The sequence below is a fragment of the Oreochromis niloticus genome, linkage group LG20, assembly GCF_001858045.2.
Source record: "Oreochromis niloticus isolate F11D_XX linkage group LG20, O_niloticus_UMD_NMBU, whole genome shotgun sequence".
Lineage (NCBI taxonomy): Eukaryota > Metazoa > Chordata > Actinopteri > Cichliformes > Cichlidae > Oreochromis > Oreochromis niloticus.
Genome location: NC_031984.2, coordinates 12,958,461 through 12,986,236, shown reverse-complemented (window position 1 = coordinate 12,986,236; position 27,776 = coordinate 12,958,461). Strand labels below are relative to the sequence as shown.

The following is a 27,776-nucleotide window of genomic DNA, read 5'->3' as shown; positions in this document are numbered from 1 at the left end:
TTAAGCCTTCTCGACAGAGCTGGCCTGGTGGAAATAGTGAGAAGTCCAGCGAAAAGCAAGGTACTGTAGCTTATCAGCATTAAAGAATAAAGTTCTCCACAAAAGGGCAACATTGTGCAAACACCTTTGCCACATGAGTCAGGCTTTTAAATAAACACTATGAACTTATTTTCTCATTCGAAACTGAACAAACAAGCTAGGTAGCTTTGACTGCACTTCAAAACCTTTTCAGTAATGCTGAGAGAGCTATTAGAATTGACTGACTGAGCAGGTCACCAACTAAAACAGGCCTTCAGCACTGTGAATTTTCTGAAAATTTATCCACATGAATGTTGCATGCATTTGTTAATGACCTAACAGATGTGCGCCAACAGTAAGTCCAAATATATCCAAAAATCTTTTTCTTCTCCTCAAGTTCCCCAAAGTTCAGACCGTGCCAACACTGCAGGGGAAAATTTGGAGAGTGCATGGTGAGTGCACTAAGGATTTTTGTGCATTAGACTTATTGCACACTTCCAAATCTACCCCTGTATTCTCTCAAACCTGCCATTTTGATTTCTTGTAGGCTTACTTAATAATTTTGTAGCTAATAAACTACCCTAAACATGGCCAGTCTGTACTATTGTGCACAACGAAAGGCAGTGTGACCAGTACCAGAGGCAATATGAGTATGATTTATAAATGCACTCTACAGATTGTGTGCGCATGAAGCTTGGAATCAACAAACTGCACATCTGGAACATGAATCCCTATAAATCTGCATGCGTGTGCATGCCCAGGAGGCAAATGGAACAGCTGACAGCACTAGCAGGGGCACGTATTCCTTCATTTCCTGACCCCTCTCAGTAATGCCCAATTTAGGTACAACTGTGGTAAAAAACAAAACAAAAACTGGGATTTTGTTTTTCGAAACAGCAACTTCACTGTCCCTCGAGGCTTTCAAGCTACTGATCCAACAATTCCCTCCTTTTTTGCTCTATCTGTTCAGTTGTGTTGTATTGATTTTGCATTGTATGACGCTGAGCTATATTTCACAAACAGAAGTGGACACAGAGGGTAATGGCTACAGGGGATTTGGCCATATGGTGGTATGACAAACTAATTATTTAGCACAGCTCCACCTTTAGCTTCTCTGCTGCATTTGCTGACAGATCTTCTCATCTCCTCTTTTTCCATGTCCTAGATCTAAACCCCCAATGTGTTGAATACATTTCAATACATTACATATACTGCTGTCATTTGAGTGGCAATATAGAGGTAAGGTAAGTCCAACTGAAGCTTTCTGGCATGTCTGCAAACTCCTGCAGGCTCCAGCTGTGAACCATCTTCCTGTGAGATGACGGTGCTCATCACTGGACCACGTTGCCGAGCTAGTTTCTTGAATAATCTTTTAATACATAAATACAATGCCTAGAAATCTTTGAGATCAAGTCGATGGCTTCAAATACCCTTTTTTGTCTTAACAGCTTGAAACTAAGTCTGTTGATAGACATGAGAAGTCAATTAATCGACCAGCTGCTTTAGTGCAACATACAAATGTAACAGTATTTTCTGCATATGGATTGTCTCTTTTCCCTCTCTCTGGTGTGTGTGTGTGTGTGTGTGTGTGTGTGTGTGTGTGTGTGTGTGTGTGCGCGTGTGCTGGGAGCTGTTCCACTACCCTCCTGAAGCCTCGTCCCTACCTGTTTGGAATTTTAAACAGCTTCCCTGTTGCTCTCACCTTCCCACAACTCTCTCTGCAGTCCTTTAAATTCTCTCGGAGAAAATGTCTCCATAATAATCTGCATGCCAGTAAATAAAGCATTATCATCTTCAGCCCATGTTTTAACCATCTAATGGAGTGCTACTGTGCACTAAGTATGCTTTATTATCTTCGAAGATTCAAGGAGGTCAAGTTGCATAGTAAAGAGTCAGTTCAACATTATGGTGCTGCTGCTGCTGCTGCTGTGTGTGTGTGTGTGTGTGTGTGTATGTGTATGTGTGTGTGTGTGTGTGTGTGTGTGTGTTTCCTATTTCATTTTCTACTCATTTCCACATTATTTTAGCCTCAGGCAACCTTATGAAAATTTCCAAATGATAGTAAGTACCATAATAATGTGGCTTTAAATATTATGGAACTACAACCTGAAGCCAGCCGCCATAGAAAAAACAATTCTCCACTCAGGAGCAGACTTAATGAATTAAAGTGTTTCACTTCAAAACACAGAAATGTCCATTTGCAAGCGTAGCCAATATTCTCAGAGGTATTCAGAAGTTCACTAAATATATTTAAGTGAAATTATTTGTATGCAAAAGTCTGAAATAATGTCCAACAGTTGTTCTGTCAAAGCCCATTAAGTGTGACATTTTCAAAGAGATGCTTATTCACAATACATTTGACAAGCGGAGGAGGATGGATGGATGGTTGGATGCTTTATATCAGTGGATTTCTCTGCTTTAGCCCTTTTCTTAATATTTCTGCTGCCCATTATCTAGACTACACAGGTCTTTTTTTATATTTCCTACCTTCAGGAAGCCAAAATTGGCCCATTTCTGAATTAAATCTTGCTATTTGTAGTTTGAGAGACAGTAACAAGAACATTGTTACTGTCCCCGTGAAAGTAATTCTTTTAACCAACTAAAAAAGTTTCCAAAGTATCAATCCTTAAAAATACAATTATTTTCATTATGAAATTATTATCCACTAAGTATGCGTATGTAAGGCTTCTAAAAGCTTCACAATGGATTTTAATACAAGAGAGCAGCTCTGTGGCAACACATTAACAAGCTCACACTGACAACGCTAAAATGCAGCTATGATAGCAGGTATCATGTTCACCATTTTAGTTTAATGTGACAGCTAATTAGCACTAATTTCAAAATAAAGCTGAGGTTTTTGTAGGAATGACACTGACCAAATAAAAATTGAAAACACCAGCAGCACCAGGTGAAGCTTTGAGCAAGCACCAATGTGATTACAGCTCATACTGAAGCGGATGTAAACATGTGTGCCATATCTAATGAAGAGCCATTAACTCTAGAGATATTAAACAAATTAGGTCAATATATGTGAAATCTTGATTTCTCAGTCAAAAAAGTGTTTATAAAGACTGTGTTTTGGAAGATTCATAGTGAAAAAGGCTTCAGAGTAAAGTTGTAGTACACATTTGGCTGGGGTGGGGACTTCTGTTGAGTTATTTCTCCTTCTGCAAGATGAAGTTTCAGACGTGTCTGAATTGTATCCAGTTTAACAGTGGGCAATAATTTTATCAAACATTATGCACAACTGTGCAATGACCTTGTGATCTCATTTCCTTTAAATTTTTTGCTTTGAAGATGAGGAGCATGTCTGCCATCACTCCCAGTCAGTTGCCATCCTTACTTTGGTGCATCAAAATGGCAACAAAGCAGCAATAAGACAGAGTCAGTGTGATACGGGTTTTCGATTGAATGATGTCAAGATGACAATTAAAACTGCAATCTGTTTGTGATAATGCAGGAATTAACTGTGATAAATCACTAAAAATCACCAATCTGTTACCATCTGTTGCGAATCTGGTGCCATCTACATACACAGAAATTCACATTAGCATTCAGAATCCAGCCAAAACCTCATAGATTTGAAATAGAAATTCCAACAAGCAGTGATGTAGCTGCTGTCGGGTGGCGATTTCATTGCACCTTGCTTTTATACGGGAATAAAACCAGATAACAACCAATTGAGTCGAGTTCCCGACTGCAAAGAGTTGCGTTGCACTCAGCAATGCAGACTGACTCTGATTAATTACAACATGTTTGGCAATCTGTCTGCATTTATAAATTACTCAGCAATCTTTGCCAATCTGTCTGAGAGTGACTGCAGTCATTCCAAGTTGGGCAGTGCTTGCTTAGAAACAGGTTGCCTTTTGCAATCGCCTTGCAGTTGAAAGTGGTGGCTGCAACTATTTCCAATTGATTGACAGTGAAAAAAATCCATGCGATCACTGGTCAATCTCTAGCATGACTGAAGAAAACAATTAAAATCTATTACTATTAAAACATTATTATTACTGAGTATTATTGCACGTGGTATGGAAGGTAATGATGATGACAGTGCTAATTCTTTTCATCTTTAGCCTCTGTTGTCGGTTTTTAAATAGCTTATGTATTTTTTTTTCTATTCAACCTCTTAAGTGCTTTAATTTTTATGCTAGCTGTTTTTGGTTCTGTACACTCTGCCACTACACCAAGTCTAACTTTTTCTGAATAAAAAAAAGAGGCTTAAGTTTCTCTGTGTGTGTGCTTGTTTGTGTGTGTCTCTCTAGGATTGAACAGACGTGAAGCACACACATTTATTTGACAGTTTTTATGTGATGGGCAGCTGATTTGTGGCTTTTCCGAATAAATGATGCCATGATAATAACACATCTCACCATTTTCTTATTTTCCTCCATGTATGCCCACCCTTCTTTACTCATCCCAGTCAAACCATTGTAGTTCCACCTTATTTTCACTCCCTCGTGGATTCTTTGCGCTTCAACACTTCCTCTCCTCCTCCAACCGCCACACTGCCTTTTTCTACTTTGTGTGTGTTTTACACCTTTAGGTTTTCTAGCTATCCTTCCCTCCAGGCAATATGGACCATTCATCATTATCTGTGAACTTGTCTCTCCGTCTCCTTAAACTTCCTTAAACTAAACTCCACTATCTCATCATCTTGGCTCACTTCTCTCTCACCTTCCTCTCTTCTACCCCTTTCATTCACACTGTCACTGACACAACAGGATCTTTACTCAGGGTGTGTGTGTGTGTGTGTTTGTATCTGTCCATCTATCTGTGGTCTTGTCTGCCTAGTATTACCATGGTGACGGATTTTGGTGCTATCTGTGCCTGAATTGTCTATCTTGGCAGCAGTCAGGGTGCTGTGTTGACGTGTCCCAGTTCATAGGCCACCAGGCTCAGATGTCACTGCTCCGCATTGACCCTGCCAGCTCGCATATGGAGCCTGCATATGGGGCCTCATCTATAAGAGATAGGTGCCCTGAAGGAGCTGCAGTCCCTCCAGCGACGCAAACCCAGTTCATGGAGGCCAGCTCCTCCAAAAAGGCCGTAGGATATAAAGTGACATTTCAGCATTTGTTTACAAGATACTGCAACAATCTGCAACACATACAGAGTGCTGTGAAAAAGTATTTGCCTGCTTCCTGATCTCTTTTTCTCTTTTTTTGGCACATTTTTCACACATTTAGGATCAACAAACAAATTTTAATATTAGTCAAAGATACCCTGAGGACATGCAAAATGCCGTTTTTAAATAATGATTTTGTTTATTAAGGGCAAAAGGCATTCAAATATACCTGGTCTTATGTGAAAAAATAATAGCCCACCTTTGTTAAATCATGAATTAGGCCTGATTACTGCCAGACTTGTTGAATCATAAAATCACTTACTCAGAGCCTGTCTGATGAAGTGAAGCAGACTAAAGGATCCCAAGAAGCAACAGATCGAGCCAAAATCTAAAGAAACTCACAAACAGAGCCACTTCTGAGGCTTCGGGTCTCCAGTGCCATAATACACAAACTGAGAAAACTTGGAACAGTGGTGAACCTTTCTAGGAGAGGCCAGCCTACAAAAGTTACTTCAAGGTTACTTACTTCGACGACTCATCCAGGATGTCAGAACTGCATCTAAAGAACTGCAGGATTACCTCGGTTAAGTTCAGAGTTCATGATTCAACGATAAGAAAGAGACTGGCAAAAAACATCTTGATGATCCCCATGACATTTAGGAAAATATTTTGTGGACTGGTTTGTGTTCTGTTACATCTGATGTAAAACTAACACAGCATTTCAGAAAAAGAACATATTTTTTTTCCCTCTTAATAAATGAAATCATCATTTAAAACTGCCTTTTGTATTCACTTGGGTTATCTTGGTCTAAAATAGAAATTTGGGTTGATGACCTGAAACATTCAAGTGTGACAAATAAGCAACAAACAAAGAAATCAGAAACGGGGTAAATACTTTTTCCTAACATAATGCATTATTTACAGCAAGCAGAGCAGAGTTAATACTTTTATTAGCATTAACCCTGTGAGCTAATATTAGAATATATCATTAAAAAAATTAAATTCATCTACCCACACAGAAATTTAGGTGAACAAATCCAGGATCTGCAATATGTTACATGAACCGATGACATACACATTACCACGTGAGATACTGTGATTACTCATACTCTCACATTACATATTACTCAGACCTGTACATGCTATTATACAATAGATACTATTATTTTGGAAATAATTGGGCTCAGGGGTTGTTTTGCTGGTTAGTTCTGGAAAATTAGAACAGAAAAATAATTGAGATAATCTTGATTGACAGAAACTCAATGGTTTATGACGAGGAATTTAGTTGCCGTGCTCAACCCATGTGTATGGTTGTTTTGTCCACAAATTATTCATTTTTTATAAATGTTTTCTTGGAAAAACTTTTTAGAACTTCCTCAGATCTCTCTGGGAAATGGTAAAAGACAAAATCTTTAGTATATTATAACAATCAATCCACCGCTTCCCATGGCTGCTTATCCAGCGTAGAGTTTGGAGCCTATCCCAGCTGACCTTGGGCAAAAAGGTATAGGCTGATCACGTCACAGTCCACCACAGGGCAAACACACAGAGACTGATAACCACACACTCTAATACACACGTAAAGCAATTACGAATCACCAAATAGCCTAGCATGGATGTTTTTGGATTGTGGGAGGAGACCCACTCATGCACAGGCAGAGCCTGCAAGCTCCACACAGAAACACTTCAGCTCAACAGGAGGTTCAAAACAAGAGCCTTGTTGTTGCAAAGCAGCGGTGCTAACACTTTCATAAAAACTTTAAATGTCTTAATAATTTATTTCGATATAATTCACTACCGCACTGACAAAATCCATTAAACAGCCCTGACACTGATGCCCTGTTATCCTCATTGGATGTAATTTTTTGGCATTGAAACATGGATTTTTTTTGTCTTTTCCTTCCACTTACATCTTCGTTCTTCTTCTTCTTCTTTTTTTTTTTTAACTCCCTCTTCTCTGTAAGTCCTGTGATACAACATCAGAAAAGCGTGCCTTTTCTGGCTTCAGCCGTGGACACACGTGTTTTAATTTTTTTTCAGTCAGTCGGTCATTCTCAGGTCAAGTCCCAGAAAACTTACTTCCTCAGTATGCTGTTAATATCTGCATGTGAAGTTAAAGTGAATGTATATCACAAACGCAGGCGTCAGAACAAAACGAGCTGGTGCTCACATGTCACAACTCACAGCAATTTCGCACTTGCACTTATTTTGTGAAAAAAGTAAAACTGGGAGGTAACTTTTATAAATTTGAATGTTTTATAGATGTGCGAGCTATAACTAACATCTTAGTGACACAGGTATTTGGGAGTTTAAATAAATATCTTTTCTTTTAAATACTTCAGAATCACGACAACATTATACACCGTGCAGGAAATCTACAAACTGCACACTGAGTCACTCCCTAGGTTATCTTGAACTTGAATATATCTTTGGCACGTTTCTGCTGCAGCTTAGCTATTTATTCTTTTTTTTTTCATCTATCTACTCACATTTTCACCAATACTAATAAACACATCAATCTCACTAATATCTATTAAGCCCTAAAGTGAGCACACTTTGACAGTTTTACTTCCTTTCTCTGGAAATTATTGTCTGCTAGTTGTTACCAGCTGGTCCACAAAGAAAAGCATACACCTGGTTCAGATTTTAAAATTGGACACGTCTCTATGACCAAAACCTTAATAAAAAGCATGTGTAATAAATGTTAAGCTACCATGTTTGATCCCAAAATGAGAAAAATAAAAATATCATAACTTATGAGAGGTTATCATGATCTGATAAAGACAAAGCTTTGTGGTTCATAAATCTGACAAATTCTTTAACAGCTGTTGATAAATCACTGACCCCCCCCCTCAAAAAAAGAGTCATAAGACAGAGCTGAGAGACTGTGATTGGAGAATGAACAATTTTATCTTAATTATGAGATATATGGGATATATTTGCCTGCTCCAAATCTCAAGTTAGCTTAGTTTCATATTAAAGTCACAAGCCATAATACTGTTAGGACACCTGGCATAAAAAAAGTTGTATAAAGTTGTATATATAGCCAAAGTAACGTTTGTACATTCATTTTTTTTATGTTTCTGCAAGAAGCTCTTTAAACGGAATTATATTCTAATGCTAAAATATAATCCATTTTCAAATATACTGCTTTTTTTTATTATTATTATTGATAAAGCTGCAGTTATTTACTTGTCACCCTGAACAAACAACACCAAAAAAAGTTTTAATGGTTGAACGGCAGACTGGAGAGCTGCCCAGGGTGTGCCCCGCCTCCCGGCCTACCGTAGCTGGGATAGGCTCAGTATTTGTACAACATTGTAGGCGGCTTTAGTTTGCATGATGGCATAAACGTCAAGCAGATTACTGAAACTTGCTCCTATTTTAAGTATACTATACCGCAATCCCTCAGATGACACCTGACATCAACTACCAACAACAAGTGCAGACTTGATGTTCATTGAGATCAGTTAGGGAGGATCCAGATGAAATCAGCCGTGCATTAGAATAGAGTAGGGCATGCAAGTGCAAAAACAATGGCGACAAGTCCATAAAAGTCCATAAAATAATAACAAAATGCATAAAGTTTTCACTAGTTATTGACAATATGTTTCTATGGAATTATTTATTTAGCAATATCGCTTTCTTTGTTTCTTCAAATCAATGAACACAACGTTAAAAAAAAAGAGTTCAGAGCAAAAGCAACAAACTAAATTTGAGTATCATATTCAAAACAGAAAAGAACAATTATAGGAAGTGGTGTGGTTAAATATGCAAAACAAATGTTAAACTGTTCCAAACTCTTCCAATGAGGACCACACAGAGGCGGCTTTTATTTATCCAAGTGAACTTTTTTTATGCACAAGGCAAGGACAAGACCTCTGCGTCCTTATTTGCTCTCAAGTTCGCTCTTTTCTGTCACCCCTTCAATCCAAACGCCCTCTTTTGGCTAAAAAAAAAGTCTGGATATTTGCAGCCTGTAGCTCCTCCCATCAACACAAACAAGTCAGCTGTTTGCTTTTCGTGCAGTGAGGTTAACTGATAACACACACTGTGGCATCTTCCCTCTCGTCGCTTACATCCGTCTGTACGCTGCTAGACAGACGGTGCCTGCTCCTCCACCTCCACCTCTACCTTCTACTACTCCTCCTTCCCCCGTGTGGTGGTGGAGTCTGCCTGTAGTCCGTATCCGGGTTGGACGAGCCATCCGGAAGCGCGGGGCTCCTCTGGAAAGAACTCGTTTACCCACAAGTCCCAGCGACGCCTCAACTTACAGAACTGGCTTCTTGGGCTTCGGGAGTGTTTCCCATTTAAACAAACAGAGCCGAAGATGGCGGAGAGTTAATGGTGTAAAGAAGAAATTATCGATTCGGGAGAGAGATACGTCCACGAGGTAAGAACGTGCAGCACGCGCGCTCCTATTCAGTCAGTTTGACCAGACTTTGCGTTTGGTTTGCATTTCGATAGAGGACGGAAATGTCTTGACTTGGGTTTCCAGCGGCAGTGCGCACACAATATTGGCATCGGCGCGGTGCGGAGGGCACAGAATACATATTTTATTTTATTTTATTTTTTAAGTAAATGACAGAAAACATTTGCCCCCGGTTTGTAACGGTGATGCGGTGCGTGTTTCGGTGCCATGCTTATTTGCAGCACGGCTGAACGTTTGGCACATTTCATAAACTTAACTTGATCGCACAAGCTCGCCAGTTTACGCACGAGCCGCTGGATCGCAGAAGTGCCTCCAGTAGATTTGCTGCAGAACATGAAGAAGTTTTGGGACAGCACATGCTTTGGACTCGCACGCTCGCGCTTGAACGCAAAAACACGGGGTGATTTTTTTGTTTTAAACCGGTTTCTCTCGCTTGCTGCTCGCTGTCCGCGACAGTCGGTGGGAAACAGCTGAGCCCGGTGCTGTCGCAACGTGAGGGAATTTGGACCGGGATGTTTGATGAGCCGGAGCGTGCAAACACACTCGGCTGCTTACTGTATGTGAAAGCGGCTCCCGCTGTATCGCTGTGGTCGCTTTACAACAAACGTGCACTGCAGGAAGGAGGCAGACGACGGTGACCGTCTGTCAGTCAACCAGCCGCTCAGCCAGCCTGCAAGACCGATTAAATTCAAATAAATAAAGTGCAGCCGGTCTACGGCGTGTGTCTCCAGTGTGCACGTCGGCAGTGCACGAAGGGGTCATGCATTGCCTTAAAATGTGTGAGGTGAAAGGGTGAATGGTCGTCGTGATGGTGTCTTTTTCCTGTTAGGTCCTTCATAACCCCTCCTGCCATCTGCTTCATCCTCAGTAATGTGTCTAACTGTATATCTGCAGGGGGCAGCAACGTGGCCCTGTGCGTACCCGCTGCTCTGCAATTATGAAGGTGGACGGTTTGATCCCTGAAACAGCCAGCCGGTGGTGCATGTGTGTGTGTGCGTACGCCGGAAAGCACTGTGTCCTTGAGCATGACACCAGAGCCCCAGCTCACACTGGATAATAGCAGTCTTACACTTCAGTGTGTGTAAACAGAGGTTGAATCGGAGTGATGCTGCAGGTGAGGGATGTGAGGCTGAGTTGATTATATTGAAGTCGCTGTCTAAATTTAGACGTGTGTCCAAATGTGGCTGCAGCTAACAAAGATAGTTTTCATTAGTCTCTTTTATAAGATATAAAATATTTAAAGGTTAAAGACAGTCACAGCTCAACACTCACAGATGTCCTTCTCAAAAGATGTCACTTTGCAGCGAGTCACAGATGAGATGCTGCAACCAGAGAATGCCCCGTGCTTATTTAGTGATGCATGACATTACAATGTCTAACTGGTTATTGTTGATGGCGCCTTTTTTTTCCTGAAAGGTTTACATGAAAATAAAAATGGGTTCAAGTTTCAGCTACTATAACAATCTGAACTATTTGAATTGGCTGAAATATTCAGTTATACAACAAACTAATAGTCAACTAAATGTTAGCCAATGGAAGAGTTCGTTGACCAGATGTTGGTTCGTTTGTTGGTCGATTGATGGGAAAAAAACTGAGTTGCAAACAGACATTTTGGTTAGATAGTAATTACACACGTCAGGCAGGAAATCCAAAGTGTGGGATCATTTCAAGAGGAAGGGCACGACTCCGAGAGAATGGCATGCAAACTCTGCAGGACACATTTGCCTATCATTCTTTGACTTCAAACATTGCTTTTCATTTGCAACTTGTAAGTAGCTCAGTGGTAGACACTTTGCACCATGACTCACTTTAATGTTAGGCTGAGGGTGTCTTTGCTAGTTCATTGAGGGTTTTTTGGTGCATGCACAAAACTGAAACTTGAGAAAGGCAGACAAATCCAGAAGTAACAGTTGCTATTCCAGAAAGGTCTGGTAGAGACAAGAGTTGATCAAGAAAAAATATGATGGACATCATATTTGATCCATTAGGATTGCCAGTTCTAAAATTTGAGCAGCTGCTGGTTTCTTGTTTGGTAATGGCAGTAAACTTGGGTTTGGGGCAGTTAAAGTTGTAACCTGGGGCTTTGGCAAACAGAGGTGGACTTTATTTTTGCAGAAAAAAAAATAATTTAGTAAATAACAGATGACAGGACAATTAAAATAAACACTTTCAGGCCAATTACCCTCTTCTGTTTATCTTACTGATGTTTCATATTCAGTCCTGTTAAGCCACTTACTGAAAGCTCTATTCTCCTAATTTCATTGATGTATAGTTAGTCAAATGCTCTCTGAACTGTCTGGCTGCTGCTTGTGACAGGGTTTTAATCAGGAATTTATTATTAACACTAATTGTTTCAGCTCTGTGCCCCAAATGCGTCTGTTGCCCAAGTGAGGGGGGGTTGGGTGTCGTAGCAAGGAGCCGTTGTCTCGTTGCACGGCACCCATCTCCTGACAGATTTACAGTCAACTCTGTGGCCCAAGTCTCTGCACACGTGCTGTCGCACACACGCCTGCAACCTGCTCACAAGGAACCGAAGGCAATGGGGACAGGGAGGTGCTGTGAGCGAGCCGCCAGGACTCATGAGGGGTTTCGCCAAGCGCATGGCGGGATGAATGCATTGACGAGGAGGAGGAGGGTGACAGTGATGCATTATGTTTGCTGAATGGGGAAAAAGGGGACAGAGGTTAGCAGGGGATGCTGGTGACTGGGTCAGGCACTGGGGGCAGGGCTCGTGAGGCTGAAGCAGAGAAGCAGGACCTCACATACTAGCCTGGGAGCTTGGGAATCTGTATGTGTGTGTGTGTGTGTGTGTGTGTGTGTGTGTGTGTGTGTGTGGAGGAGGAAGGAGGGGGTGTGTACCGAAAGGGGAGGGGCTCAGGTGGAGCCTCTTGCTGGAATTCCACCTGGTATTTCTCATCTTTTGTCTGCGTCCTGGTCTTTGGTCAATCTCGTTTTTACCCACCTCGACTTTGCTTGCTCGTTTCAGTTTTGTGTGTGTGTGTGTGTTTTCCACCTCTATTGTGGACTCAGGAAGTTTTCTGCCTCAGATTGTTCACATTCTTTGCCATTTTCTTTCTTCTCTCTGTGGCATGTCTCTCGCTGTCCCCTTGCCTCCCCCAGCTCCAGAGTAGCGAGCTAACTGTTGTCCTGTTGTTGCTGGGGCCCCTCTCTGACATGTCAGTATGTGTTAAACAGGAATTAATCTTCACCAGCTCTCATTGATTTCACTCTGTAGAGGAGCGGGTGCTCATATTTAAATCTCACTCATTTTTGTCCACCTGTCTTTTACTTAAACATCCCCACTCCAGTGATGAATACTGGGGCACATGATTTGCAAATGTTTTTCCAAATGATATTTGACCTCACTGACAATACAGTATTTTAAGTTTCAATAAGTGCACAAAAACCTACTTTACATTCAGGTATAGAAATATCTTTTTCCTCAAAAACCCTTTAGTAAAATTTAAAAAAAGACTTGTTTTCGAGTTGGACTACTGAGCTAAATAATGCTTGCGTTGTGTGATGAAGAAATATTTATAATCATACTCTTATTACACGCATAAGCCTGCTGGGCTACTTGCACGTTTATGTTATAAAACGGGGCGGTCTAGGGCTCGACAGTTAATCAAATTTAATTTTCAATTCCAACTCTGGCTTTTACCAATGAGTAAACCGGGACAGTTAAGCTTAAATGACTACTCTGCTGCATGTTTGTCCTTCACTAAAAGCCCAAATCTACTCCCCATCATGATGCTGCATCTTTAGTTCAGTGCATTTACGTAATGTGACTTGAATTATATTCATTTTGATATAGTTTAAGAGTGATTCTTCATTAAAGAGATCAGTTACATTTTCAATAAATACACAATGATTCCAAGATTTCTTAATAATTCATAATTTGGAAATTATTTTGAATTCAGTAGAAGCCCAGATACCTAATGGATGATGGTTGCATGATGTGCACATAGTGTATCTTTAAATACACGTGATGCTACCTGCAAGCCCTCAGACCAAGACCTCAACCTGAGACCTGGAGACCATTTGGTGACTCTCCCTAGAAACTGAAGATTTTTAGAGAAATTTGCCCTCCTTGATTGGTTGGTGTGTAGTTCCTGGCTGATGCTGTGTGACATCAGTTGCAAAGAGAGAGCTGCACTGAAAACCTTCTTGTGATTGCTCTCATTGTTTGTAGATTGCTACAGTCACCAAAGTTTTCATCTTGTCTGCAAAAAGTACTTTTGGTTTCTCCCGTCATTACAAGGGGTCACTCCTTCCGGAATCGCACCAGGAATCTTTTGCTTGTTATCCCAGCTGCTAACTAACCGCGGAGCAGGACTTTAACTTATAAAATTATGATGTAAACAAGAAATGGAAAATGTTTACTTTCAAAGTAAAAGCTGTGCCTACACCACTGTACACGTTTTAGAAGAAGCAACTTTTGTCATGTGTAGGCCGTGTGCAGGCAGGAGTGGTGGTAAGGAGGACCCAAAGTGCAGACTCACTCAGATGGAAGGTAAACTCAAACTTAGATTTATTATAAAAGAAAACCAAAAACTAAACTGAAAACTACAAAACCAAACAGGCTGACAGGCAGAACACACAGCATAATAAGACAGTAGATCGCGACACTGACACAGAGAAACACAAGGCTTAAATACACAGAGGGAGCAATCGGGGAATGAGAGACAGGAGGGAAACACAGCTGGGGCAAATCAGGGTTAACGAGACAAGGGAAGCAAAACCAGATACATTAACATGAGACACTGACTTTCAAAGTAAAACAGGAAACATAACACAGACGTGGACTTGACAAGGGGACACAGCAGACAGGGGAGACAGAGCAACTAAGAAACACAGACAGAAACCAGAACATTAACAAAGAAACCAAAAGACTAGAAACAATAAATAATGGCAAAATCAAAGTACAATAGTAAAGAAAACTCAAATCTAGGTCAACGACCCAGGTCTCCTAACAACTTTACAGAGAACCGTACGTTCTCTGTTCCTTTCACAGGAGTTGGCTGCCGAGGTTTCTTCCTGTTAAAAGGGAGTTTTTCCTTCCCATTGTTGCCAAGTTCTTACTTATAGGGGATCATCTGATTGTTGGGGGTTTTCTCTATTATTGTAGGGTCTTTGCTTTGCAATATAAAGCACCTTAAGGCAACTCTCGTGTTGCGCCACTTAGCGAGTAACTGGTATTTGGAGACATGTCAGCTTCCATACAAACTATAGACAACCACGATAATCTGCTAGCAACCAAAGCAATTGCAAGTGTAGCACTATATACCTCTTTGTGAACCAGTTTCATGTAGTAAGAAAAATCAGCTTCACACAACCACTCACCAGCTGTCAGAGAGTACAGGTTTTTCCCTAGCTGGAAGCTACCAGGGCTTCACTGACTGGTCTCTTGGCCCGTGTGACAGGGGCTTAATGTAATTATTGAGGTGCTTCAATGCTGTATCTAGGAACCTCTGTTGGGGCCATTAGTCAGAAAAAGTAAAAAAAAACTTCACATTACTCATTACTTTTTTTTTTATAAAGTAATGTATGATGTTACTTAATTACTTCCTGGGGAAAGTAATTTTTGAAACTATTCGTAATTACTTTTGCGTGCCCTGAAATGCGTTGTCACATAATTACCAGTTAACAGTATAAACCATAGGCTACAGTCCCATACACTTACACAAACTCATCACAGCCAACGGCAGGCAGCCAGAGCCTGTTGAAGATCAGGTTCTGGCTGCTGGGCTGGGATCTGCATACACTCAGCTGTAAACTCACTCTGGGTTCTGTCATAGAGATCCTTCTGTGTCGACCCAGTGTTGTATTAGCAGTAGTGGATAGTTGTTTCTGTCCTGGATGCAGTTCGCACTTTACTTTCGTCAGGCTCTTGTACTTTTTTGCAATAAAAATAAAAGTAATGTCCATATCTCCACCATTTTCCTCCTCCCTGCACACAAATTGAAATCTGCTGTTTGTTGCACAAGAAAAAAGAAGCAGGAAAATGAACATTTGTTTTTTTTTGTTTTGTTTTTTCACCCATTGTGCAGATAATTGAAGAACCTTTTGTAGCACAAATAATTACATAATTGTAACTGTAATCTGATTACTCACTATAAGACAGTAATGCGTTACATTACTGCATTACAGAAAGATGATTAAAATCACATGTGGCACTGCCGATAACACACACAGATTCATTCATTTGTTCCACTTTTGTGTTTTCAGTACAAAACTTCTTGGCCAACAGTGAGATCAGGGGTTTAGTGGACGGCCAGTTCTAACAAGATTTTCAATCCAAACATTTAGATATAAACTTACATCTGGCAGGTGGTGCTACAGACACATTTTGGATCTACACTACCTAACACTGTCCCGTGTTAGGTAGTGTAGATCAAAATGTGTTTAGAAAAGTGTTTTAGTAAAAGAAGTAAATAGCTATCTTAATATGTGAAAAGGTAAAATGTGGCTTGTAGTGTAATGCACTAAAAAAGTGCTGCATAATTGCAGTTACTGATCTCAAACAAGCCTCTAGTTCTAGTCAGTATGGATCTCCTTCTGAGTCAGAAACCAGCAAGCCAAGTTATCATGAGTCACATATTGCAGCTATTCATCTGATAACAAATTGGAGGTAGACAAGGGATTTGTACGTTTGTTTTTATTTTTGGCACCAAATATGTTATATTTTATCTTCAAGCTAACAGTTTTAAACCAGAAATTCTACCCGCAGTCAATGTGCAGGAAGCTGTTGTGCTTCCATGATTAAAGACGATACAAGAAGAAATGATGGCGACACAGAATTTCTCTGATTTCTCGGTGTCGAGCTGCAGTATCACTGATCATTATTTTCAAAGGATGCTGCGACGCATAATGCCTCCCAAAACCAAACCAAATATATATATATATACACACACACACACACACACACACACACACACACACACACACACACACACACACACACACACACACACACAGAGTTTGGTAACGTCTTGAGTACTTGGACACTTATAACATTTTTCTAACTTTACCTCTGTACAACCACCTCTGTGGATTTTAAATCAAATCCAAACCAAATGCAAGTGAAGTGCAAGTTTTGGTCTTTTGTCTGCAGGACAATGAAACAGCTTGTTTGCTAGTTACTTTGGAGACTGACACACTTTTAAGTGCAAGTCACACTTTTTTTGTGAGTGTGTGCAAATAACTAATTTACTACTAAGCATAAGAGGGCTTTATGTAGCCTAGAACATTAGAGAACACTGAAAGAAACACAATGTCTCTTACTTTTTCTTTTTTTTTCTCTCACATGGCGCCCAGCTGGATGCTGCAGCTCGCTGAACAGTCTAGAAAAAGGTGTGCTTCCTTCTCGGAGGAGAGCTCTTGCATAAGAAAACTGACCCAAGTTGTGACACTAAATGCAAATTTTTAAAAAAGACTGTAATAAACCTGAAACCGAAAATCAAATTCTTACCCAAAAAGCAACGTTCTGTGTGACTGATTTCCACCTTAAAGACAAAGTACATATAAAACCATCTCATCCCAACGTCCGGGTAAACAAAAACAGTCTTAAAAGATCCAAGCAGTAATAGTTAAAGTAATATTAATGAAGTGACAAACAGTTGTTAGATATATAGAACTCATCTGCTCCTACTCCTAGAAAACAGAAGCTTTCATCAATTTTAAATGTGAACGTATTCATGTGTTTACATATAAACATGTATGCTCGGCTCAAGACTAATAATACAGAATTTCCTGAAGTTTTCCATGGAGATTCATTTGTATTACACCCGTCATTCTAACGACTTCCATCTCCCAATCAATATACACTGACATATAGAAGGGCCATCCCTTTGGGAGCACTGTTACCACTGCTTAAAGTTTTTTTGAAAAGTTCTTGAATTAACAGATTCTGAAGTATTTTATGGGTCATATTTTATTTGTCAGCTCCTTTGTAATTGTTATTTGTTGTTGTTTTGGTCTGGTTTTTGCTGCTGCCTAGACCTTTTTGTCTTCTAACCACCCCTGTGCAATGTTTTATTTTTTACAGTGGTTGGTGGAAAACAATCTGCAAATGAATGAAACTATCCTAAAGAATACTGACTTAAAATGTTTAGTTTTAATGAGCGGATTTAACCAGAAGAGCTTTCGGTATTTTTGAAATATGTTATTCTTATGGGTAACGTGAGCAAAAGTAATGAGTGGGAGCGGCACAGGGAGCGGCAGAGGGTGTTCAGTTCAAGGTCGGCCCTCTAAATCCAAGGCCATGAGGATCTGTCATGGTTACATCAATTGTTTTATAACTTTGACCTTAACATTTATATAAACACCTGTTTATATAGTTCCTTTTGTCGTGCGTCAAAGGCGAGCACTGTCAAACCTAACGCTGGAAAACAGAAAAACAGACCTCATTTATTGAACTTTTGCTTTTGGCTTTTTAATATCATTGACTAGTAAGAGTTAAGCAGTGACCAGTTACATAATTTCTTTATTGGGGAAAATTAATATGTTAATGTCCATCCATTCAGCCCCCCAGGGTCATGAGGGGCCTGGTGCCTTTCGCAGCTACCATAGGGCGAAAGGCGGGGTACACCCTGGACCGGTCGCCAGCCGGATGCAGGGCCAACACAGAGAAACAGACAACCATTCATACTCACATTCACACCTATGAGCAATTTAGAATGACCAATTAATTTAACCCCACTTACTGCATGTCTTTTAACACTGATCTGGAATGAGTTGTGTAATTGAGGCAGTAGAAAAATTAATTTTGTGTAAAAGCAGGTAGCTGAAAAACAGTTTATGTGATAATAGAATCACTAAATATCAAACATAGTTGGAGCGATGATAGATAGCAAGACACACAGAGGGAGAGGGATGATCTGATGGACTGTCAGAGTGTATCCTTGGTTTCTGTTTCCTTTCTTCCCCCAGAATGCCTCAGTGCAGCTCATGTCCTCTGCCGCTTTATTTTTCTGAGAGCTATTTCTTCTGTGAGAAGAATGTCAAGTGCCTATCTCGGTGCGCTTCTCCGTGTTCTGTCTTTTGTTTTCTTACTTGTGGTTCACTCTTGATTTCTGTCTTCTCTTCTCGCCCCGGTTCACCTCAGCCTTTGTCTTCCTGAGTGTGTTTTTGTCTCCTGGCTGAGACCTTTTTTTTTTTTTTTTAACTTTTTCTGATGTCTGGGTCATTGCACTTTAACTAAATAAGTTTATGTGTTAAAATCTGAAAGAAAACAAACTGTATTTTTACTATAATAGCTCTTTATTGTGTGTGTGTGTGTGTGTGTGTGTGTGTGTGTGTGTGTGTGTGTGTGTGTGTGTGTGGGTGTGTGTGTGTGCGTGCGTGTGTGTGTGGGTGGGTGGTGGTGTTGGGCTTGGGGGAGTGGATACATAGGGGAGAGTGAAGAGTAGACGAGGGGGGAGGAGACACCAAGAGTCGTTTTATTAACGTGGCGACTCCCGCTAAAATTCAGGGAGTGCTGTTGCATCCAGCTGTTACTGGTTGTGCGAGGCTTCGTTGCCATGGCAACACAGCCCTGTGCGCCTGCTCAAGGTCGTTCATCCAGCTCTGAACCGAGCAGCATGCTGCACATAGGATGTACAGAGGGAGAGAGGAGGAGAGAGGGAGGGAAAGACAGACAGAAAGAGAGAGAACAGAAGAACTACTTCAAAGTGACCAATCAAAAGCACTTCAGTGACGCTGTGGTCGGTGAACAAACTCGGCCCTGCCTCCACCTTGTCTCTGACACATACACGCACGCACACACACACACAGTTACTTTCCTCAATAAAGAAACAAACAAAAAAGAAGCCCCTGGCCTTGGGGCTTGTAGGTTCTTTTGCCAGCTGATAAAATATTTAGCTGGTCAGTGCAAGAGAGAGACAGAGAGGGGGGTACGGTGGCTGGAGAAGAAGAGAGCAGCAGAGCTTGGCTTTGTGTTTTCCTTTCTCTAATGGTGCATTGCTGTGAGGCTACCTGGGGCTTCTCCCACCTCCTCTCCTCTCTCACTTTCTCTCCTCTCCCCTCAGAGGGCTGCAGCAGCATCCCTTGGGGGGGCTCTGCTGCATGTTTGCAGGCGCTGACTAGACTCGGCGCAGCACACAGTGTGCACTAAACAATCCCGCGCACCGAGGAATCATGCCGCTTCATCGCACGACACATTGTAGGAAATTGAGTATAACGGTAATCTTTGTTGGATGATATTAATAGCGAGGCACCGTGTGATGAATGCCCGCTGAATCGCAGCTCTACAGCTTGCGACGTTGTCGCCGGCGTGCTCGTACATAACGACAGTGCTGATGTTTAGCGGTTATAATGTTTAGTGTGTTCGTCATAATGGTTTCATTTTCCTAATAAGCACTAAACTAAACACCGACTGTACCTGAGGCTGAGGATGTAATTGAGGTTTCGGCTTGTTTTTGTCGTAAAGTTTAAAAAAAAAAGGACAAATTGCTTGCAGAGAAAATGTGAAAGCATCACCAATTTGATTAAAATTCATCCTGAGGGGTCCAGTTGTTGTTCATGTCTTTGTATCGCTGTCAGAAGACAAATGTGGGTGAGCAAGGACATGTCCTCAATAGACTTGGGCCATGCACCGTTATGATATAAAGATTTGTGTTAGAATGATATTAACAGTATTTGGTTGTGTTGACACACACTTGTGCCATATTGCGGACACAAGTGACAGTGAATTTATTAGGACGGCACAAAAAATGACAGTGAAACGACAGTAACCTAAAGAGGAAAAGAGCTGAGGGGGTACATGACACACGGGAGGCAGCTGCAGTGACCACAAGACGAGACACCTAATGCGGTCGACCACTTATTTTTGTGTGTGCTTTGCTGTATTGATTCAGAGATCATATGAATAAATTGGCAAATAAATCAAAAGTAGTCACTTTATAATAAAACGCCACCCCTGAAGTTTAATAATGGCACGGATCGTCAGGTTTAAAGTGTCAGCATAGTCTGTTTCTATATTATCTCAGGTGTTGAGGTCACAGAATACATTACAATCTAAAGTGTGCCAAACTTTTAGATTTTCTTCTCCTGCCTCTTTTTTTTTTCTGGGTGCACGCAGAGTTTAGCTGGATTTTTTACAAAGTCAAACATTTTCGGGGAAGCGCAGGGAAGAATCGCTTTTTGTGGTCGGTGACGTTATAGTGTAGCATAGTGTGTGGATGGCTGTTTAAAAGTTAGAAAAACACAATCGGTGACCTTTCTGTGAGCGCCAATCAAAAGGAGAGTCAGACTTTCAGGTCAGGAGGAGGTTAGGTTCACCTTTCTCTTTGCTGTTAGTTAACAGATGCTTGTTAAAGGGGTCCTCGGGGGGGGGGGGTGTCTCTAACAAGGGGAGTTCTGTTTTTTTACTTATTTTCCATTGTAAAATCCAGACCTAGTTTATGTGTTTTTAGAGTTTTACACACACACACACACACACACACACACACACACACACACACATATTTATGGGGTAGAGGATGAGGTAAATGTTACCAGCTGCAGCGTAGCAAGCAAGTGGCTTCAACTCTGCCTGAACCCGGCTGTTACGTGACCACCTCGTCAACTTAATTCACTCCTGCACTGCCTTTCCCTTAAATGAGCCCCCCCCCGTATCACTCTATCACACTCACATATATGTATACACGCACATAAACACACATCACTAGCTCCTTTTCCCCGTGTCACCAGCAGCATCACTCAACTCAGGGTAGTGGTGGAGCACTCCCAAAGCCCGTAACCCCCCACCTCATCACGGCAGTGTTGAGCAGCACGCTGGCCGGGTGTGCTACATTTTATTGGCTGCCCCTCCGGTTACCCTCTGAGGTCACAATGTTGTTGTTATGATGTCACAAAGGCTTTTTTGTGCAAACCTCCGGTCAGCTTACTTTACACGCAGGCTGCAGTCAAACACAGTTGACGCTGCTCTTTAACCAGTTGATCGGTTGCGGGGAAAAAAAAAGTGCACTTAATTTGGAAATTAACTTGTTCACTGCTAGACTTATCATCCATCCCTCCATCCATCTTTATTTATAAAGCACAGCTGACACAAAGTGCTGTACATTGGAACTAAATAATAAAAATGAATACGATATCAGCTTAAATATAGCTGTAAACAAAAATAAAAATCAGATATCGGATCTTCTGCAATCATTTTCATCCGTGGGAAGTGACGCTGAAGTTTACCTTGTCAGCTAAAATTTCAAGAACTGAGAGACTGTGTAGAGACAGCAAAAGAACGTGGTTACTGGCTCACCGTCAGCCCTGTCAACACAGATTGTTTAGCCTTTAGTGGGACATAGATGGTTGCTAAACTCTAAAGACAGTTTGGTGGTTTTAGAAAGAACATTCCTACTGAAAACCATAAGTTTAGATTTGAAACTGCTGATTCTGACTAAACAGCTTCACCTTGACTTCTAGTTTAGTCTCCGCTCTTTTGTGACTTCCTTCCCCATTCTACGTGTTGTGTAGAAGATTGTGAATGTTCAGCACTGCCGGTGCAACCTCATGCTTTACTCAGACTGTTGTTTTTCACATCCTGCTCTGGACAGCGTAAAGCTATGCACGTGTTTCGGCCAAGCTGGGAAACAGAAAGAAGTCCCTCCGTGTGCTCGAGCTCAGTTCAGGCAGGGGGAGTGTCTTTAGTTAAATCAGCTTTTGCTTTTTAAACCTTATCCACCCCTCTCATTTTCTTTCTCTCACTTCCAATGAGTCTGTTAGTCCTGCGAGATCCGAGTCGTAGTAAACAGGTGGTGACATTCGCAGGCTCTCTGTGGAGGGAAAGGGGCCAGAATTTAAATATTGATTTGATGCAAAGTGAGACAAAGTTTCCTATTCCTATCATGCTCCACTTTTAGAGGCTTTTTATAGCTGTTGATTGTGTATTTTTAGCTGTTGTCGAGCACATCACACTTTACCCAAAAAGAAGGCTTTGATTTTGTTTAAGCACGCTGTGTAAACATGCTGCTGTTTGTGACAGATCGGCGCTATATAGGATCCCTAGGATGAAATATCATCTCCTCTTAGACTCGGCTACCTGCTCAGGTAACCATCAGGTATTCAGGCTCGGCCTGTCTACAGATTGAAGGGGCTGTTAATGGTTATTGAGCTGGTAAGACTCCTCCAGTTTTCTGAGAAAAAAAAATTAAGCGAAATGGAATTGGAAAACTCGATATGTGGATTTTCTTCTAATTAAAATGTTTTGTGTTGGAACTTTAATAAGCACCAGATCACCAGACAGTTAGGTGGCTCCCAGTTAGCCGTTTTGAGCACCACAGTGTTCTAAGGACCAACCATGACCCAACAACAGGATGTTGGTAAATGCATTGGAGCACGTAACTTGCAACTCACAGGAACTTCTGGTATTGGTGCTAAAAGCCACAGGGCACCTTCACAGGTCTTCTAGAGTCTAATGCCCTTTTTCGTACATCCACTGCAGCCTTGAATTTGAAGTCATTAACCGCCAAATAACGCACATTTCTAAGAACTGCAGTGACATCATTTAACAGTCCGTGTGATGTGAGAATAGAGCAGGTGGTTTACTGCCAATGGAAGTGTGTGTCATCTTCTGCACATTGTATCTGGGCAGCTTACCTAAACCACACAGTACTTCCTGTAGTCTGAACCCACCTAAAGCAGACTATTTCCAGCTGTGAGCTAAAGGCGATTTACTTAACATGAAGGTTTACGTTAAAACAGTTGTTAGTTCATTTGTGTATTTTCCCACTTTCCGCATTTTGCCATGGAAATTATTGGCAACGACTGTTAATTTTAGACACAAACAAATGTTAACCCATCATAACTGTATAATTTAGTTTGTAATGTGCTTTGAATTTTTGTTGTGCTGGCACTCTTTATTTTTATTTGAATCAAAGATTGTATCTTTAACAAATGTCCATGCCGTTGTGTCACCATGAGGACGTTCCTGTTTACCGGAAGGAGAGTAGCTTAGCTATATTTATGTGGTACTACAGTAAACACACACACATACGCACAGTGGAAACACACGACACCCTCTTATGTGTTAACTGAAAACCGTTGTCTCTCACACGTCTATGACAGGTCTCCAATAAAGGCCTTGTGGAGGGTACGTGTTAGCCGAGTACGATCTCTCTCCCTATCTTACAAAGGCTAAAAATAACACCATATCTACGCTAGACTTCGAAAGAGAAAAAGAGGGAGGGAGGATGCAGAGAGAGCGGCAGAAGGAGGAGAAGGTGGGGATGGCAGGACGATGGTGAGAAAACAACAATCAAGGCATGAGAAAAAGGGGAGAGGAGATGAATGGAGGCAGAGCAAGGGTGCGGGAAGGAAAAGAAAACAAGCCATTAATAATTTACCTGCGGGACACTTTGAGTTCGACCTTTATTTCTGGTCAGTGGTGCACAGTAACAAAATGCTGGGCTGAGTGTTGTGTAGTGTGAGGAAGGGAAACTCTTCTCGTGATCTGACTGCTGATGTACAGACTGGAGGTTTGCGCCTGTGGGCAGTGGTCAAGCGTACTCAGGTAGTGGGATTTCAGACTGAAAAATAGCTCGGCTATTTTTAAAAAAATGTATCAGTGAGAAGATGAAAAATTATCCGGGAAGACCAGTTAAAGTAAAAGATTCATGATTTCAGGAAGTGCCAAGCACTGCAAAGCACTTTAAGGATTTTACAGTGCTGGGGACATGTGACAAAAACGAATCTACCCCCAATCACATTACAAAGTAATTCACCCTTTAATTTAGTTCGGCTTTCTAAGAATGTTTCTAAGAAATGACAGGAGTACACGGTGTAATGTTTTTGTTCCCGCGTTGCTCTGTAGGTAGAGATGTGTTGCTGTTGCCAGTTCTATTTTGGATTGTGAGGTTGAACTGTGCAAAACACTTTCTTCATTCATGATTTCTTTTTAGTTAGTTACTTTGGCCTCTGTCTGACACTGCAGACTCCTTCAAGGGAAAAAAAATATAAATGCATAAATGCATTCTACCTTTTGCTGACATATTATTTGCTTGTGGATGTCCACATGGACCAATGCAGAGACTGCAAGTGAGTAGTTGTTCTTACTTCCTAGTCCACTCAGACTGAGTTGGATTGTTTTCCACAGATCTGCACGCGCGTAATCTTCCTTAATGTAGTCGACTTTCTCCTCTGCAAATATTGTATTTGCCGTTTATTTTATGCAAAATAAATGAACAATAAACAACTTTTTCCTCAGTGAGTCACTTATCCTACAGATGAACTCCAAAGCCGCTGTCTTGGACGCCAGCTGGCGATGGTAGTCCTCGTTCTGCTCTGCAGCGCCGCTGAGCTCGGCATAGCGGATAATGAAGCAGTTCTCCACCTGCTGCAGGTTCTAGTTAGAGTGGCCCTCCAGCTCACAGTTGTTCTCCAGAGCAGACGAAGGACTGCAGTCGTCAGCTGTCGCCCAATACAGCGGAGTTGGAGTGTGTCAGACTCTGCGATGAGATGGGAAAGCCTGGAGGTAGATGGTGAACGGTGGCTGAACTTTAAAAACAAGAGCAAAGGAATTAACAAAGCGACCACAGATGGTGCTCTTGTCTTGGACGGATGGAAAAAGTAAAAATCTAAAATGAAAACACACATTTTCAAATATACTTCGATGTCCAATGACAAAGGACTGTTGCCTACTTATTGTTGTGGAGTGCGTGCCACTGCGATATCTCAGCAGAGCAGTTAACAACAATGACCACCTTAAACTTTTCAAATTGTAGGCAGACAGATCCTTTACAGATGCTCACATTCAGGATGAAACTTATGAACTTTATATGCTTGTGTGTCTGGTGGTATCTCCTTCCCTTATCCAGTTCATCCACATTTCGCGGGTGTGTTGCTGGGGGCCCGAGGATGTGCAGCGTTGAGTTCGAAGTAGCTCGTTTGAGTTGGCTAAAATTTTAGGCTTATGCTTGAGAATACTCTCGATGTGAGGTGTTCAGGATCATCAGGAACTTAGAGCTACCCACCAGCCTGAGTAAAATGTAGCCTGCCGGAAAAACTGCAGGGAAGTGTGAGCACATTTATTAATCATATACAACTCAGTTTTAGGTGGTTATGTCACAACAAGTGACTAATACTTGGAAAGTTTCTGTTTATTTACTAATCATCTTCGTTCAGATTATCTCCTCATTTTAGACTCACTTCAGGTGTTTTTCTTCTTCTTTTTATTTATTTGCAGCAACAAGTGCATATGAGTACACACCCTTTGGTGAGTGTATCCTTACAGGTATCCTCTTTTGAAACCAGTGAAGTTGTGTAGGAGTGTGTCTGCTGGGTTTCACAACCCGGTTCTCCTAAAATGATGCAAAGTTGATGTGAAAATGGCTTAAGATGGGCGTCTGACATTTTAGTCACTCAGTGGGGCCTGAGTCTTATTAAACTATTATTTACCAATAATAATAATGCTTCGGCTTTCTGCACTTTCAGTTCAGTTTAGCATTTCAAAACATTACCAAGCAAAAATGTGCTTAGCAAATGGCTATCCTGAAGAAACAGAACTCTCAGTGTATCTGTTAGACTGAATATTGTTTCCTGTGTCCAAAAGTACTTTAGCTCCAAATAAAAATAATAATAATAATCCTTTCTGAGTCTACGGTGGAGAGCTTCTTCCATTACCTTGAGATCAGTTTTCACAGAACAGTTTGGCTGGACGACATTTGTTCCCAAGCCAGGAAACTAGTTGACAGGCTATTTATTACCACTGATTTTTTTTGTGTCCCTTGCCATGCGGCCTGTTTCATGTCTTCTGATGCTTTACGTGTCCTTTTGACACCATTTTACTCATGAACACGTACATATATTCAGCTCTGTCTAGTCTGGACTAATTTGTTGCTGTTCTGCATTTAACCTTTGTCCTGACACACTTAGCTGCACAAAAGAACAGAAAAATAGCCGGAGGAGTTAGGTGTGGGGGGGGGTCAACTTGTTGCTGTGTGATTGTGGTGCTATGACAAATACTGTGTGTGTGTGTGTGTGTGCGCGCGCGCGTTATGAGAGCTTGTGTAGTTTGTATTTACCAACAAAACAAACTGTGAGGTCTTGGGTAAGGGACACAGTGACGCTAAATTTTCCACAAGGCCTCACATTTTCGTTTTACTTCTCCTGCACAAAAAATAGACAGAAAGAAGGCGGGGAGGACGGGGGGAGAGTGGGAAAGACTTTTGGTTTTAGTGCCACAGGGGGGTTAGGGATTTGAAGCAGAAGAAGAATAGGCAATGCAGTTGACATTGTTAAATTTCAAGTGTTTTTCAAACAGTCCATTTACTGTGTAACCCTAAACCCTTGGGTAACACTGAGGCCTCTCACCCTCAGGCAAGGTGCTACAGACCTTACTACTGCAGTTAGACCAGTATAAGTGTTTGTGTTTGTACTCCTTCTGGAATACTTAACATTTTTTTTTGTGTGTGTGTGTCTTTTTGCAAGAGTTTTGCATAGACTAAAAGTATGTGTTTAATGTAATAGTGGCATCTAAAACTGGAAACGAATACCTTTTCATGTTTGAAATACATTACACACACATTAACAGTTCTTGTCAGCCCTCCTCAGCATGACACAAAACAGCCCACAGCACCTCCGTGTGACCTAAGAACTTATTAGAAACGGTCAAACAGAAAAGAACGAAAGAGCTTGCTGGAAGTCGATATGAGATGTAATGTAATCTGTCTACTCGAGACTCTAGAAGTGGTTTATAAAGTTGAGGTTCCTCTGCACATCCTTCAAACGTTGTAGCTTTCTGTTGACAAAAAGCTCCCACAAATTCATGTTGTTAAAAAACTCAGCATGCCTCAAATTATTTGAATTTAGTTATATATATACATATATGTTTGTTTGTTTGTTATGTATGCAAGTGACCTAAATAGCGATGTAGTTAAAAATTTGTGTGATTCAGTGCATTTCTCATGTAGCATTTAAATCATTTATGAGGGGAAAAAAAGGCCAAACATTTTCCTGTTTCTATTCTTTGTTGTGCAATTGGAATTTGAATATACACTCACTGGTCACTATATTAGGTACAGCTTGTTAGTACTTGTCAGACCCCCTTTTGCATTCAGAACAGCCTTAATTCTTTGTGTCACAGACTCAACAAGGTGCTGGAAACACCTTGTTGAGTATCTGCACAGTAGCTGCGGATTTGCTGGATGCACATTCGTGATGTGAATCTTTCATCCCACCGCATCCCAAAGGTGCTCTATTGCATTGAGGTCACGTGACTGTAGAGGGCCTTTAAGTAACTTACTGTCATGTTTAAGAAACCAGGGT

General features: G+C 41.1%; 1 protein-coding gene across 1 annotated transcript in view; it reads left to right on the top strand.

Moving 5' to 3' along the window:
- The first annotated feature begins 9,131 nt into the window (after positions 1 to 9,131).
- The window catches only part of LOC100705914 (nuclear receptor coactivator 3), a 63,945-nt gene continuing 45,300 nt past the window's right edge, over positions 9,132 to 27,776 (top strand). The window contains exon 1 of the mRNA XM_005448634.4: positions 9,132 to 9,479. The gene's annotated coding sequence lies outside the window, so the exon portion shown is untranslated. The remainder of the gene's footprint in view (positions 9,480 to 27,776) is intronic.